The 17,625-nt window shown below is 36.8% G+C and overlaps 1 pseudogene; it reads right to left on the bottom strand.

The window, feature by feature from the left end:
- Positions 1 to 17,625, bottom strand: part of LOC137234593 (zinc finger protein 254-like) — a 346,122-nt pseudogene that overhangs the window by 54,137 nt on the left and 274,360 nt on the right.

Genomic DNA, 17,625 nt, shown 5'->3' on the forward strand with positions numbered 1-17,625 from the left:
CGCAAAACTCTTTCACCTAAGAAATAAGTCCACTTTGCACCTCAAGGACAAAATAGTCAAACTCTTGCACTACTTTACGACCCCAGATATCCTCGTGACCGACAACGAGCGCGGTCTTATTAGCCCAATAATAAAAAATCTTTTAGAGTCATTGGGAGTTATGTTGTATCGTAGACCTTCTCAGAGAAGCGAGGTGAACGGTCAAGTCGAAAGGCTTCATTCCACCTTAATCGAAATTATCAGATGCCTGAAGATAGATAGCCTTAGGTTAAGAATCAAAGAGCTAGTAAATATAGCAGTAGATCGCTATAATAACTCCATTCATTCCGTTATAAACCGGAAACCCACTGAGGTATTTTTCAATCGCGCAAAAGCGGCTAATTACCAGGAACTCCGCGAAAAAAGCAAGAAAACAAATGAATATTTAAAAACCTTACTGACTCAGAAACAACTAGAGTATATTGAACGGCACAATAAAAGAAGATCTCTACCGGAGCGTTATGATGAAAATGATATCATATACGTGAAGGACAAACAGATCAAGGGAAAACAAAAACCCATATATAAAAAAGAAATTGTCGCAAAAGACAACAAGGTGTCCGTAACCACAGTTAGCGGGAAAAAAATCCACAAAACCCACATTAGAAATGTCAAACGCAGGAATACACATCCTGGCACTTGAAACTGAAAATGATATTTATTTGTTTGAAAAAAAAAAAAAAACATTAAAAAAACCAAAGATACAGAGATAAATTAATTCTCAGAAAAACCTTTTTTTATTGAAACAAAGGACATGTTCATTACTACAAGAGCCCGGCTTATTAGTGGGACAAATCGTGCCTTAGTAGCGGGTGGCGCCATCGAATTTGACAAATGGCTACGCTGCCTTCAAAACGGATCACACGATCCCCAATAGCTAGTTCGAGAACAGTATGGACCTCTATCCTACAAAAGAATTTAAACCGAATTTATACAAAGTTGCGCCTAATCCGCACGAAAAAAGAGAAAATAGTTTTGCGCCTAATCCGCATAACATATATTGATACTTAATCCTTCGCCTAATCCGGAGGATGAAAGAAAAAAAAAAAGGAAAAAAGACAAAGAAAAAGAATACAAAATATGAATAATTTTTATTGCAAACTTGCGCCTAATCCGCAAGAGAAAAGAGAAAAATAGTTTTGCGCCTAATCCGCATAACATATATTGATACTTAATCCTTCGCCTAATCCGAAGGATGAAAAAAGGAAAAAGAAAAAAACACAAAAAAGAAAGAACAAAAATTATCCTCTTCGCCTAATCCGTTGAGTGAAAAAAAAAAATAAATTATCCTCTTCGCCTAATCCGTTGAGTGAAAGAAAGAAAAAAAATATTAAGCTTATGCGCCTAATCCGCTAAGCAAAAAGATAAATATAATCCGCAAAACACATATTGATACTCCTTGCGCCTAATCCGCAGGAAAAAAAAAAATTGTTTTTTCTTGCCTTTGATTTACTTATTTTCATTTCACTTTATTTTAATTAATTTTTCGCCTTTTATTTAGTTATTTGCATCTAACTAAATTTTTTTTTCCTTCTTTTTATTTAAATTAACACTAACACACTAACCGAAACTAAAGTAATTAACAATCATAAAATGTAAAGTATAATCAAAAATAAATAAACATAAAATAGTTTCTCTCTTACAATGTCATAACACTAAAATTCCGAAACAAACATATTCCTTTGAAATTAACTTCAATTTTAAACTTAGAATAAAAAAGAAAAAATACAAACGATCTTGTAAAACAAATATTTGTGATTAAGCTAACAAATACTAACACACTAACACTAATAACATCCTTCCAGATTCCCACTGCTGGCATCAGCCATCAGCGCCCTCCATATATTTCACTATAAAACCCCAATCATAACTATCCAAAACGGGAATGGATGGATCATTGGTGGATCTGCAGCAATATGTTACAATTATGACGCAAATGGAAAGTTTGGCAAACCGTTTAATGAAAACCGCTGACGACCAGATTTTAGCGCATCTCTACATCAACCAAACATTGGAACGACTTCAAGAACTTACGGGTAGCACAGGTAAAGCAAGGGTCAGTCGCTCTATAGACTAGATAGGCTCAGCATGGAAATGGTTAGCAGGATCACCAGATGCAACCGACTGGAACTACATTCTCCACAGCCAAAATGAAGTCATTCAAAGCAATAACCACCAATATAAGATCAATGAAAAACTCTTCGCCGCCACCCAGGAAGTGCTAAAGAAAATCGACGAGGTGGTGAATCGCACTAACTACATAGCGAAAGAAAATGAGGCGACAGAATTTGATCGAAATGCACTACACAACATCCTGCTCATTCGCGAAGAGGTAAACGAAATTGTGCGGGCATGTCAACTGGCAAAACGGGGCATTGTCAACACGAATCTACTTGACACAGATGAGGTCAACCAGGTACTGTCAGAAGTATAGACCCTTCCATACCAGAACGTAATCGAGGCTATTGAATACGGTCAACCATCAGTATGCACGAATGGGACATTTCTCCTCTACGTGCTCTCGATGCCAAAAGTAACAGCTAACAAATATAATTTTCTGATCACTCGCGCTGGCATCTACGAACATAAGCAACTTGATCTACCGTTTGACAGGATGCTCGTAAACCAAGAGGAAACATACGGAGTGACGGGAAATTGCATGGTAATCAGTTCATCTACAATATGTAAGTCAGAATCCTTGTCGAAATTGGAAGAGGACAGCTGCATCCCACGACTACTAAAAGGTGGAGATGCTAGCTGCCAGTTCACCAGACGAAACGGATCAATTATAGAATAGGTAAACGACAACACAATATTCCTCTCAAACTACCAAGGCATGATCAGTAGCAGCAATGCCTCAAGCACTATTAATGGCACCTACATCATCCAACTAAGCAACGAAACAGTCAAGATAGGTGCCCAAGTATTTTCCAGCAACGAGGTAATGACATCGCAGGCATTGCCAGCCGTCCTTTCGAATGTCAGAAAACACACAATGAAGGTCAACCTAGAATATGTGCACGACATCACGATGGAGAATGTTAAGTATCTAGGATACGTTAATGAGAAGATCAATTTTTCTATCGTTACAGAAGCCCTAACAATATGCGCAATAATCGTGGCCGCTGCTATCCTATGGAGATGGTACATTAGAAAACCAGACCTCCCAGGAATCTCTGAACATTGGAGCTGTGGCAAGAACACCAATAAGATCACGAAGGGCATATCCACATATGAAATTGATTACCCAGAAGCTAGCCTACCAGCAGAAAGTAATAGCCATTCGGTACATACCATAACCCCCTCACGTTTTTCATTTGATCTGCGAGACGCAGATCTTTAAAGGGGGAGGAGTTATCACACCTGTAATCCCAATACTAACTAATGACGCACCTTTTACTCACGTTGAGGTGCATGTGACTTTTTCATTGTCCCAAATAGCACTTTCGCTGACTCAGTACACGCGCAAGCGATCGGTAACACAATACAACCAATAAGGCGTGAGAAGTGCAGCATAAGCAGCATTGGCCTATACACTCAACTCATCGATTATGAAATGTCGGCTGGTGGTGGGATCTGCAACGTAGGCATAAGTAAGTTACACTTAAAAGTTAGTTGGTAACAAAAGAATATGTTTTAGATTAGTCGTATTAGTGAGTGCAACGAGTGCACAATAAATCAAGCTCAGAATCAACTTAACTAAATTTGTGTATTTCCTCTGGTCGGTGAACAGTGAGTTCACCGCAACTTTAATTTTTTAACAGTTCCCCTTTTGAGAACTGTAAGTTATATATATATGTAAATATAATGAGTAATTATTTCTTAATTTCACTATCGATATTTTTGTGGACTGTATAAAGAGGGATACAGAGTGAAATACTAACTAACTCGGGGGAAGTTTAGCTTTGCAGGAGAGAACACTATATTTTTTAAAAACGCTAGTGTACGCACTTAACCACTCTTGTACCACTATATGAGATTTTATATTTCCGCTTATTTGTGTAATTAATTTTGTGTATACGTGTGCATAAATACGTGAACGCAAGTAAGCCAAAATTTTTGTTTAATATTTGTTCAGATGGGGACAAATTAGGAACTTGCAGAGGTTTTTCAATATATTTAATTGACGACAAGAGATATTTTAGCTCAACTTGAGAAAATTTTAAAATATTGTTACGATTTTAGTGAAACTCCGCTTATTTAACGTCTTCTGCTAACGTTCGTATCGCTAAATTGTGGAATAATAACACCAATAATAAATAATGCAAAAAGGTCTTTATTAGACTACTTTGAAAATACTTCACAATAACACTTATACTTCGCAACCAATAGCGTGCTTAAATCAAACTGATCGCAGATTACTCAGCTTTCGCTGCTTTTATACTCTGTGCCCAAATGTCTAGACGTTTCTTCTGCTAGAATTTTCTACTTGTTTACCAGCTATAACCTCACCAGCTATAAACTACAGATACACGTTTATAGCCTCTCGCATAGCCATATGCGCGTGTATATGTGAGTAATACTTCCACCGATGATTGCATACTTTTGTGTGTATCCCAGATATATGCATGTGAATTTTTAGTTTATAGTCTCTAGCATAGCCATATGCGCGTGTATACGTAATACTTCGCTGATGATTGCATACTTTTGTGAGTATATCTCCGATACTTGTATGTACATATGTGTATACATAGTGATTGATTTGTGTATGTACATACAAGTGACTGCTTAGTATCGGCTTAGAGATGATAGTATCCCTTAGTGTTGCTAATATTCGACACAATATGTTAAGATTTGTCGCAATAAAATTTGAGGGGTAATTTTAGGAAGCGTGCCCACTGTAGCTAACTAATAGAGTTTTTCTTATTATGCTTTGCACATATACCGTACTGAGTTTGGCAATATGGGGTTATTGCTGTATATATAAGCGGATATATATATGTATATACGAAATGGGATGTGCAATTTTTGGCGGGAAATTGATAAGTTTTGGCGGGAAAAGAGGATTTTTGGCGGGAATCGCCAATCCTAGAGAATCAAATTTTTTCGCTTCTATATATATTTTTTCGTGTGGGAGTGTATTAAAATCGCATTTAATACTCACGGTTTCCAAATGATAACTTTTTGTGTCGCTGGTTCCTTAGTGGCGTAGGAGTAGTACACTGGCTTTATGGGATGGTGGTCAAACCGATTCTGCTATATGAGGTGCTGGGATGGTGGAAAGCACTGGACACGGTGAGCATCTCCAAAATGTTAGTGTCAGTGCAACGGACGGCGCTGATCGGTATCAGTAGCGCTCTCAGAAAAAACCGTACCTTGGCACTGAACGTCATGCTGAACATATATCCAGTAGATATTGAGTGAAAGGCGGCCGCGTCCCGGTCGTTGGTCAGGCTTCGTGATATGGGCTATAGGCTTTCTGATTTCGGACACTCTAGTCTTCTTACCAGTTTCGACTTTACCCCGGGCAGAACGGACTATTGTATGCTCCCTATACAACCTTCACCCCAGCCATTCCACCGAGAGAGAAGTGGGGAAGAGGAATTACCTGGGGCAAGGGACCGGTTAACTTGATCACGGATGGGTCGAAGTTTCACAGAAAGTTTGGAGGGGGAGGGATCTTTATTCAAGAGCTAAATGTAAGCCGCAATTTTAAGTTGGGTGATCACAGCAGTGTATTCCAAGCTGGAGTTGCTGCGATTAAGGATGCGGTGGATGAAATTCTATCCAGTGCTACTACGGTAAGGGAATTTAACATCTACTCTGATAGCCAAGCGGCTAGCAAGGCCTTGAGCACAACTACAGTGCGATCGAGGGTGGTCTGCGAGTGCCTGACCTCGCTTACGATTGCATCGAATTATTTTCAAATTAAGATTATCTGGGTCCCGGGCCATAGTGATATCCCGGGTAATTGTCAAGAGGATGTCTTACCCCGCATCGGTACAACTGAACCGGATGAAGATGGCTGTAGGGATTTCGGAATTCCGCTGGCCACCTGTCGATTGCTCCTCCATAGCTGGACCTCGAGTCAGCTCAGCAAACACCACGTCTTGCAGGGTAGCAAGATCTTTCTGGTCGAAAGTGGATGGCAGGAGGTCTGCTGAAATAATTGAGTTCACTAAGACTCACCTATCAATGGTCATTGCGGTTTTGACAGGGCACTGTCCCATGGGTATCCATGCGGTTCGTCTCAATATACTGGAAATTACATCCTGATGGAGCTGTATGGAGTATGATGAGGTGGAATCACCAAATCACTTCGGAGCTTTATCGTTGCTACCCAACGATTCTCTAAGTAGATAGATCTATGTCACCGTTATTTTTGGTGTATGTGGTATCACAACGGATCTTCGTGTTGTCCAAGTGAGCTTTCCTTACCACGGCAGCTACCACCTAACCTAACCTAACCTAGTGGCATAAAAGGACCACTGTTTAGGGGGTGGCAGTATAAATTTACCGTCTACTTCTGGATGTATGCGGATGCAATGGCTATTGATACGGCAGTGGCTGGAAACGGCGGTAATGCCGCTTTGATGGTGGCGATATGGCGGCGGTGTGGTTGTAGATGGTGCGTCTACGGTGGATACTATAAAGCTTATCTACTTCTGCGGAGTGATGGTGGCCGGGCTCAACCTGCTCAAGCGCTGCTGTAGATATTTGCAGGCGATATAAGTAGTAGTTTACACGGAATTTTTCGAATGAAAATATACTTCTTCGCAAAATTTCAGTTCGTTACTACTGGACAATTATATTATTCTGACTTGAACTTTTGAGTTACCAAACAAAAAGTACCTTGAAAATTGGAGAACTATTTTCTTTTATTTCAAGGGTTTTACAAATTTTCATAGGGTTTTAAAAATGTTAATGTCACACCGGTATGGATAAATTTCGATTAATAATATTGAAAAAATGTCAAAACGATATATGTATGTACACACTCATATCTGTTAACCCATGGTTGGGGTTGCCAGAGAGGTGCAGTATTTTTTTAATATATACATATTTTTGCCTGCTCTTTAGAGACGAATTTACACTTACGAATTTCGATCTGATACTGAGAGACTCCTTGCCATTTTCTTCGCCTTAAAGTGATCAAATGTAAATCCTTCTTTGACAATTTCTCAACTTTTTCATTCCCTTAAAATTCGGCTCACTTTTCGTTGCGTGATATAGGTGCGCCCATAAATTGAACGCATATGTCTGGCAAAGCATCGCAACAAAAAGCGGATTTACATAAATGTTTTGGTTGCGTGCCTACGCTTTGACAGAAGACAATGAAGCTTGGCTCGTTCAGAAGATCGACTTTGTTTAAAACAGCTCTAGGAGTGACATTTGTTAATGAAGAAAGTTACTCGCGATCTATATATTGTAACGACAGCATGTTGTAGTGAACGCAACATAAATTGATCAGAGCCCTGATAGACACGTCAAACCAAAGCATATAAAGCGCCATCGAACACTCAAACCAGTTGCCAATGTACACAACCAATTCAAACCCCACTTCGTGTGTATGTACTTTGTAGTGTAAGCAGCCAACAATTGCAATGCCAAAACGTGTAAACCACTTAATGTGCCACCCTGTGACAACATGAGTCTAAACTTTAATCAACACAAAGCGGCGCTTTTACTGATTGTTTCTGATAGCGCAATTCCCACGATTTAATACAGATGTGTGTGCACGGCGCGACTAAACCAAATTTGCTGATACTGCATTTCCCACAGACGACACAAATCAACGCAAATATGAAAGTACATATTTGTGTTGATTTGTATGTAGATATGTAAGTAGGTATAGTTTAAAGTAAATATGTATGTAAGAATATGTTTAGGATAATTTAGTATAAATAAGCTGACAATATTTGAATAAAGACAATTCATACTTAAACTTCAAAACACACCTTTTATATGGCGATCCAGCCTTTAATTCTCATGGCTGATTATTCAGCCTAAGTTCATTACTGGCAAGGGTACTACTTGCTGATTATTAAGCCTAAGCCTTATAAGGAAACGAGTTTACCAAACACAATAGTTTTTCAAAATTTACTCATGGATTATTCATGAATAAAAGTAAACGGAATAGTGCGAGCAGCAGTAGACGGAAAGGAAGAAAGTGAAAGGCAAGGCGGAGAATAAGAAGCGGCACCAGCAGTATTTCAGCCAAAGGCATTATCTACATAACAACATAATAACGTTTGAATTGGTATACAAAAGGAGTCACAGCGAAGGAAGTTGGTGCTAAACACAAATCCAAGCCAGAAATGTCCAATGGTGATGAGGTGCTAGAAAATTGGGAAAAAATTAATGAAGTCGGTTAGAGCATAAAAAGGGTAGAATAAACAACATGACTGGCAGCATAATACACGCATAGGAGAAGTGGAATAAGATTTTCGATCCTATCACATCCGGACTTGTACGGAAAGATCTATAATTTTTCCGAACGGCGGGCTATAATTCTCAAATGGCAGCAACAACAAAAAGTCACACTACATAAACATCTGCAACTGTTTCTACTGGCAGCATTTAATAAGTATAATTAGCTTAATTTAAGGTCGGTTTGACAATTTAGGCATTATTTTTAAGTAAGAGAACCATAAAAATATTAGGGCAACCTAACGGCTGCCTATTGACGAGCAAAAATTTTATATTTTTGCTGTAAAATACATATATTTTTTTCCCCTCTAAATAATGTTCCTAGAATAATTTTGGCAACATCACGGTTGTTCAACCAGTAGCAGAAATTTTCAATTTCTACTTAGGAATTTTTTTTTTTTTAAATATAAAAATTTTGGTAATTATAAATAAATCTAAGGAAAAAGCTTAGGAAACATTTTAAATAATATTTTGTAAAATTAATTAAATATAAAATAATAAAAGCAAAATAAATTATACCTAAATATTAAAAATTTTAACATAAAAGAACAAATTTAAAGTAAAATGGAATGCTTTAGGATAAGAAATAAATACAAGGAATTTTAAATTAGAAAGCTATTTTATAAATTAGTAAACAGTTAAAATCCTTTCTCAAAAATTCTAAAAAGATTACTAATAAAATAGTAATTTTTTCAAAGGAACAGGAAATTTCTTGCTTTCACAATGTCTTGGTGGAAAAAATTGGCGAACGACACTACCATAGCCATAGCTGGTTATGAGATAGGAAAAGAAAACTCAGGAAATTCGGAAAACAAGGTATCAGAGAACCGAATAATTAAATATGAGCCACCAGTTGAAGAAGAAACCAATAACATTCAAAATATCCCCGACGTTTGGTTAAGTCGTTTTATTTTTTGGATTCATACTATTGATCAGTGCAATAGCTATGATGCTCAAAAATTATATCAAAATTAAATTTAGACAGCTAGAAAGCATTCAAGAGCGTGTTTAAAAACAAAAACCTTATTATCTTACTATTAAAAACCCATTTCCAAACAATAGCGCTCAAAATGCTTCAATTAACAGTATATTGTCTTGAGACAGCTTTAACAGCACTGTCTAAGTTCGATAGCAAAGCAAAAATTTGAATAATCTTTTTGGATGCTCATGACATCTTTGCAAAAGTTTTGATGGAAATTTTTTTAAAAATGCATGTACTTAATATTCTGCTAAAAAATCACATACCCATTATAAAAATAACGAATTTGATATTTATATCACAATTAATGCTTCAAAGAGTACATAGATGGAAAGGAAAATATTAGTGGAAGCATGCAAAAACTCTAAAAAAATAAAAAAAATTAAAAAAAAAAACACCAGCCAATAACACTACTACCAAAAGTAATGAAGGAACTAAGAGTCACAAAAGAAACCTTATTATAAATAAAGCGCTTAATAAATAAATAAATTTGCAATTAGACATGTCCTGATCGTTTTCATCCAAAAGGATAAAAAATTTGTAGCATAATAAATAAAAGCAACCGGATTGTTGAGGAAGGACAATATTCGATCAGGCTGAAAAATGCCGGCAATCTAGGACTTGTAAAATAAAAACACAGTTGTCCTTAGGGACAAATTGATTGATGATGAATAGTAATACTCGAGTAAGCAAATTTAAATAATATAAAATAGGTAGCCAAGTTCTCAAAGATCTAATTTTTGCATTAACCCCAGAAGTTATGCATGTGACAAATGTCGACAAAAATTAAAGAAATTCTTCATAAATATCATTACGATCCCATCTGGGAAGGCCACCCAGAAACCGCATGACACATAAGATCTAATAAAAATATTGCTGGAAAACATTAAAAATGGTATAAGAAAAGATATGAAAAATGTTTGCATCCACTGTACTCATTGGTTTAGCCACTTATCACTATATAACTACTTCTTGCTCTAGCAGCAACTGAATCTACCCAATCTACTGTATATAATACGCTCAGAGAACCCGTTTTAGAACAACGTCAATTTTCAACCAATGGCGACTGTAGCCATTATCTTATTATATACGTTTTAACTTTAATTTGAAATGGACTACCAATACAAAAGCTTTGTTTAACCGTTCTCATCTAGGATAGATAATAGGATTTTTGGATCTAGATAAATAGATAGTAGATATACAGGGCCCTGAAGAATAGACAATATCAATAGGAAAAATAATTACATTAATTCCCTTTAGAATAGAAAAATCGACAGGAAAAGTAACTACACATTAATCCCCTTTACAGTAGAAAATATCGATAGAAAAAAGAACTACACAGTAATTCCCTATAATGCAGAAAATATAAATAAGAATTCATAAAGATAGACTTAAACTACTATAAATTTAAATATTAAAATAATTTGAAAAACTAATTACAATAGCACACTCTTAAATAAATAAAAGCATTCCACTTTACTCATAATCTCCATTAAGTACTCACAAATATGTACAGAAAAAAAGAACAAATGTAAAAGGAATCACAAAAAGCAGAAGAGAAAAACAAATGTAAACTATTTTTTGAAATCAGGTTAAAATTATGCCATAAAATACAAAATATAGAATTAATTTATTTACATTTAACTAAATAAAAATAGAATGCTCATGCATTCGCCAAATGCACAAGCATTCTGAAAAAAAAGGGAGATGTAGTGTAAATAGCCAACAATTGCAATGCCAAAACGTGTAAACCACTTAATGTGCCACCCTGTGACAAAATGAGTCTAAACTTTAATCAATACAAAGCGGCGCATTTACTAGTTGTTGCTGATAGCGCAATTCTCACGATTTAATACAGATATATGTGCACCGCGCGACTAAACCAAATTTGCATTTAGGCAAATTTACTGATACTACTGCATTTCCCACAGACGACACAAATCAACACAAATATGAAGGTACATATTTGTGTCGATTTGTATGTAGATATGTAAGTATGTATAGTTTAAAGTAAATATGTTTGTAAAAATATGTTTAGAATATTTTAGTATAAATAAGCTGACAATATTTGAATAAAGGCAATTCATACTTAAACTTCAAAACACACCTTTTATAATGTATGTATGCATGGAAAGTATTTCCCTTGTGAAAGCGTGAATGTTGTTGTTGTTGTTGTAGCAATGTTTTGCCCCACCTAGTAGCTGCGACCAATCACAAATTGTCATCAATATCCTCTAACGGGGGTCCAAGGAAACTTGCTGTTTCGACAGGGGTGGACCATAATGAAAGGGGTGTTAGAGGCGTTGGTTCCACATTACAATTAAAGAGATGGTTGGTGTCATGTGGGGACACATTGCAAGCGGGGCATACATTTTGTATGTCGGGGCTGATGCTGGATATGTAAGAGTTTAACCTGTTACAATATCCAGAACGAAGTTGAGCCAGAGTGACTCGCGTATCCCTGGGGAGTATGCGTTCCTCTTCCGCAAGTTTTGGGTACTGTTCCCTGAGTACAGGATTCACCGGGAAATTCCCGGCATAAAGGTCCGACGCCTGTTTGTGGAGTTCACCAAGGACCTGCTTGTATTTTTTTGCATCATACGGCTGAGATCTCAGGTGCCGTGAATGTCTATATAGCTTGTAGGTGTTGGTTTGAATGGCTTTGTAGGCATGTATATGTGAATAACGTTTAGTGACAAGAACGTATTGGTAATTCCTTCGGGTGTTGAGTGAAAAACGGGCGAAGGAAACTTGCCGTTGCACTTTGGTGGTGGCTGCGCTTAATAGCCGAAACAAAACTTAAATTAATTATCGAAGTTTCCAAGACAGAGAGGGACGTCTTACCGGTTAAAAGTACGTGAAAAAAAAATATATATATTAAAGTTTAAAGTATTGAAAACAGCTGAAAGTGCCGAAATTTTTTTTACCGCAAATTTACGGAACCGGCCACCGCTACACTCAAAAACGGACATGCAGCAAGCTACAAGGTAAGTGAAAAATACAGTTTGTTTAAATAAAATCATAAAATCTAATAAATTTAATATTTAATTAAACCAAAAATTTTATAAAACCTAAAATTTTAAAAAATCTAAAATTGTATAATATATAAAATTTAATTAAACCTAAAATTTTATAAAACCTAAAATTTAATAAAACCAAAAATTGAATAAAATCTTAAGCAAAGTAAAATCCTAAATAAATCAAAAAAAACTGTAACAAAATACTAATATCTTACAAAGTAAATCACACACACAAAAAAATGAAAATAGTGTTGTTATTTTTCTAAATAAATCAAATTTAAAACAATTATGATACAATAAGTTAAATAAATAAATAAATTAAATAAATGAAACTTTAAAATAATTAATGCAAATAAATAAGACATATATTTCATAAAATAAGTTACTTAGCTACGTATACATACTTACACATGCACACACAAATAATAGAATTATCATTAAAGTTTTGTTTTATTTCTATTACGGGTCCTCACACGGCGGGGTATCCCTGGACCTCATCCACTCAAAAATACTACAGAGGAAACCACAGTCATAATTGCAGGAAAGCCGGTGGGAAGCAGTCGAAAGGAAACGCAACAGCAAATAACCAAAAAAAAAAAAACACAAAGGCAGCGAAACGAAAAACCACAAAAACCACAGAGAGGACGAAGAGATTAGCAACGATTTGATTTTAATAACTTTTATTGTATTTATATATATGTATGTAATTTTTCATATGCGCCAGCGAATTAATTTTATTTTGTGAGGAGAATTTAACCTGCGGGTAATTCCACGTTAGGGTTTAGTTTCATTTTTTTCACGAAAATTTCGGTTCGCCTTTTTCCTTTTGAACTTTTTCAGAAATCTTTTTTTAAACAATGTGTTTGTGAACTCAGGCTCGCTAAACTTGATTTTTTGGTATAGCTTTTTCTAACTTTTGGAGAGTTTTGAACCGAGATTTTGCTTGTTGGCTTTACCAACTGCCAGCCTTTCTAAGCTCATAATATTTCCTTTTTTGACCCCGTATTAATTGAGCTCCGGCGCTTTATCCCATGACCGTGTGACTAAAAACGGAAATTCATCCAAAGTAGCTCCTCTCTGTAATACATCTTGTTAGGCATTGGAAGGCAGATCACATTACTATCTGTCCTTATCAGTCGTTAAGTAAATAACGATTATTGTGATTTTTCAGCACCGCTCTCCGAGGTGCGGCGCCTCATCGAGGGATAAAGCGGTAAGTGCTATACAAAAATACTCCACGTTTACCTAACAAGCACACGCAGTGTTTTTGCGTGCATATGTTTTTTTCCGTTGCTTGCTATTTTTTTGTATCTGCTTGGGAAAGGGAGAGGAACTAGTGTTGGATTGGGAGAAGTCCCTAGCAGCGGCCGTGGTTATAAAACCACGCAAATGAACGGGTGATAAGCATTGCTAATCTTATAATTTTTTTGTATAATTCTTTTTACACATTTTTATACCCGCTGTACTTGTACACAGGGTATTATAAATTTGATTGGATAACGGTTGGTTGTACAGGTATAAAGGAATCGAGATAGATATACACTTCCATATATCAAAATCAAATAGGTGTTACCCCGCCCCTTTTTTGTCTAAGCAATTTTCAATGTTTCAATGTTTCGGGGGCCATAACTCGATGAGAAATTTATATATCGTAACAATATTTGGTACACATATTTTCCTTATAGCAGGAAATATTCCTAGTAAAAATGGTTAAGATTGGTTAAGAACCACGCCCACATTTAAATAAATGACTTTAAAAAGGGTCGTAGGCAAAAATAATAAGTTAAATCTTAGCGAAAAATAGTTTTGTACCAATCGTATTTTTATTGTTCTGTTATATCTTTATTTTAAAATAAACAGTAGGGAAATCTCCACATAATGGTGGCAAGAGGTGTAATGGGTAATTGGAGAATGTGGCTACCAGATTCGAAGTCAGGAATCGAACACTGTTGTGCCGCATTCGACGCTAGGGGAAAATTAACTGACAGTGACCTGGGACGGATGACAAACATACGGACTCAACATACCCACTACGAACTTGCTAAGTTGCAGCGCCATATATACACCAAATGATTTTTATTTAAGAAGAGGACCAGGTTAATACTGTCTTGAACACTTTTTAAACATACATGCTACGTATATAATACCACACGTATATAAGTTTATTTACATCGATACATATTTATATTCATATACTTTTTTTATACTCAGCGTGCTTTGCACACAGAGTATATTAACTTTGATTGGATAACGGTTGGTTGTACAGGTATAAAGGAATGGAGATAGATATAGACTTCTATATATCAAAATCATCATTATCGAAAAAAAAATTTGATGGAGCCATGTCCGTCCGTCTGGCCGTTAACACGATAACTTGAGTAAATATTGAGATATCTTCACCAAATTTGGTACACGCGCTTATCCGGGCCCAGAATAGATTGGCATTGAAAATGAACGAAATCGGATTATAACCACGCCCACTTTTTATATATATAACATTTTGGAAACCACAAAAAACCTGATTATTAAGTAAATAATACACCTAGAATGTTGAGATTTGACGTGTGGACTTTTATTGAAACTCTTGATAAAAATTGAAAAAAAATTTAAATGGGCGTGGCACCGCCCACTTGTGATAAAATCAATTTTACAAATATTATTAATCATAAATCAAAAATCGCTAAACCTATCGTAACAAAATTCGGCAGATAGTTTGCTTTTACTATAAGGAATGCTTTGAAGAAAAATTAACGTAATCGGTTAAGGACCACGCCCACTTTTATATAAAAAATTTTTAAAAGGGTCGTGGACGAATAAAATAAGCTATATCTTTGCAAAAAAAGAGCTTTCTATCATTGGTATTTCATTTCCCAAGTGGATTTATAACAGTAAATAGGAAAAACTTCAAATTAAAAAAATGGGCGTGGCACCGCCCCTTTTATGACTAAGCAATTTTCTATGTTTAGGGAGCCATAACTGAAAGAAAAATTAACGGATCGTAATAAAATGGGGTACACAAATTTTCCCTATAGCAGGAATGAACGAGATTGGTTAGACCACGCCCACGTTTATATAAGAGATTTTTAAAAGGGTCGTAGACGAAAATAATAAGCTATATCTTAGCAAGAAAGAGCTTTGTATTAATAGAATTTTACTTTCTAAATTAAATTATTGCATAAAGTTGGAAAAAACTAAAATTTTTGAAAATGGGTGTGGCACCGCCCCTTTTATGGCTAAGCAATTTTCTATGTTTCGGGAGCCATAACTCGAAGAAAAATTAACATATCCTAATGAAATTGTGTAAATATATTTTCCTTATAGCAAAAAATATTTCTAGTAAAATTCAACGGGATCGGTTGAATAGCACGGCAACTTAGATATAAAACAAGTTTAAAAGGGTCGTAGGATAGAATAATAAGCTATAACTTAGCAAAAAATAGTTTTGAATCCATGATATTTCACTTATCAAGTTTTATTATGGCGGCCACCGTGGTGTGATGGTAGCGTGCTCCGCCTATCACACCGTATGCCCTGGGTTCAACTCCCGGGCAGAGCAACATCAAAATTTTAGAAATAAGATTTTTCAATTAGAAGAAAATTTTTCTAAGCGGGGTCGCCCCTCGGCAGTGTTTGGCAAGCACTCCGGGTGTATTTCTGCCATGAAAAGCTCTCAGTGAAAACTCATCTGCTTTGCAGATGCCGTTCGGAGTCGGCATAAAACATGTAGGTCCCGTCCGGCCAATTTGTAGGGAAAATCAAGAGGAGCACGACGCAAATTGGAAGAGAAGCTCGGCCTTAGATCTCTTCGGAGGTTATCGCGCCTTACATTTGTTTTTTATTTTTTATTTTTTTAAGTTTTATTATAAGAGGAAATGGGGAGAAAATTTTTTTTAACGGGCGGTGCCACGTGTTATGTAGAAAAGAAATTTACCTGAAATGAAATGTACAATTGAAACTCGCGCTGAGTATATAATGTTGTGTTACACTCGACCCTAGACACCTTTACTTGTTTGAAATATATATATTAATAATTTGTCATCTCATAATAAACGCACATATGTTTCAGTAGTTCACGTTATTTATCTGGAATTTTTTTCTTAAATTTTTGATTAGTTTTATCTTCTTTTCAATCAAAACGGAATTAATTATATGTCGATTGTTTTTATACGTAATTTCCCAATAAAAAAAATCAGTTAATTATTTTTTTAAGTTTGTAACGTAGCAAAATGCTGCGCCACAATAACCCACTCACAAGCCCTAACATTAAATATGTACATACCCTATCATTTAAATATACATACCCTACGATCGCCCTGCACAGCGAACAACCATCCGCACATAATATACTATGCAAATATACATACCCTACGATCGCCCTGCACAGCGAACAACCATCCGCACATAATATACTACGCAAATATACATACCCTACGATCGCCCTGCACAGCGAACAACCAAACATACCCAGCATGTGTAATGCTGACTATCTGGCACGCATTTTTCATTCGCTATCATAACGAGGAGTTATTGATGAGCTGAATTCTTAACCATTTTATACGCTAACAAGTATGAAATGGCAAACGCCACAACTCACTGCATACTTCACCTAGGTAAGTGAGGCTAAGGCCAAACTTCCAATGGTAGGTATCAAAGGGGCCCCAAGGTGAACGGGGAAGACTCCCAGCGAACCCATCGGGCTCATGGATCTCCCCCTCCCCCTCATCTATGGGAAACCAACCTTTGCACAACGTCCCATGAGGTAGAAGGGGATACGCCCCTTTCTACCTTGAAGGACGGATGGGCACGGGTAGTTCCCCCAAGGCGCGTCCAGGACCAGTCCTGGGCTCCACTTGAGGGACATGCCAGGCCCAATACATATTAATACGGGTGGCATTTGTCGCGGACAGTTCACCCAGGGTTGCCGAGGATCATCTCGCTCCCCCGCTCCCTGGGTGATGTGCCGAGCCATATGCAATGGTGGACCTTACTACACCCTTCATGGTCGCTAGGGCTCTTGTCCGAGGCTCCCTGAGAGGAGTACTGGGTCTACCCAGCAACAACTACGGGTGGCGTTTGGCGCGGACAGTTCACCCAGGGTTGCCGAGGATCATCCCGCTCTCCCGCTCCCTAGGTGAGGTGCCGAGCCATATGCAACGGTGGACCTTACTACACCCTCACGGTCGCTAGGACTCCTGTCCGAGGCTCCCTGAGAGGAGT

This window comes from Eurosta solidaginis, chromosome X (assembly GCF_040869045.1).
Source record: "Eurosta solidaginis isolate ZX-2024a chromosome X, ASM4086904v1, whole genome shotgun sequence".
NCBI lineage: Eukaryota > Metazoa > Arthropoda > Insecta > Diptera > Tephritidae > Eurosta > Eurosta solidaginis.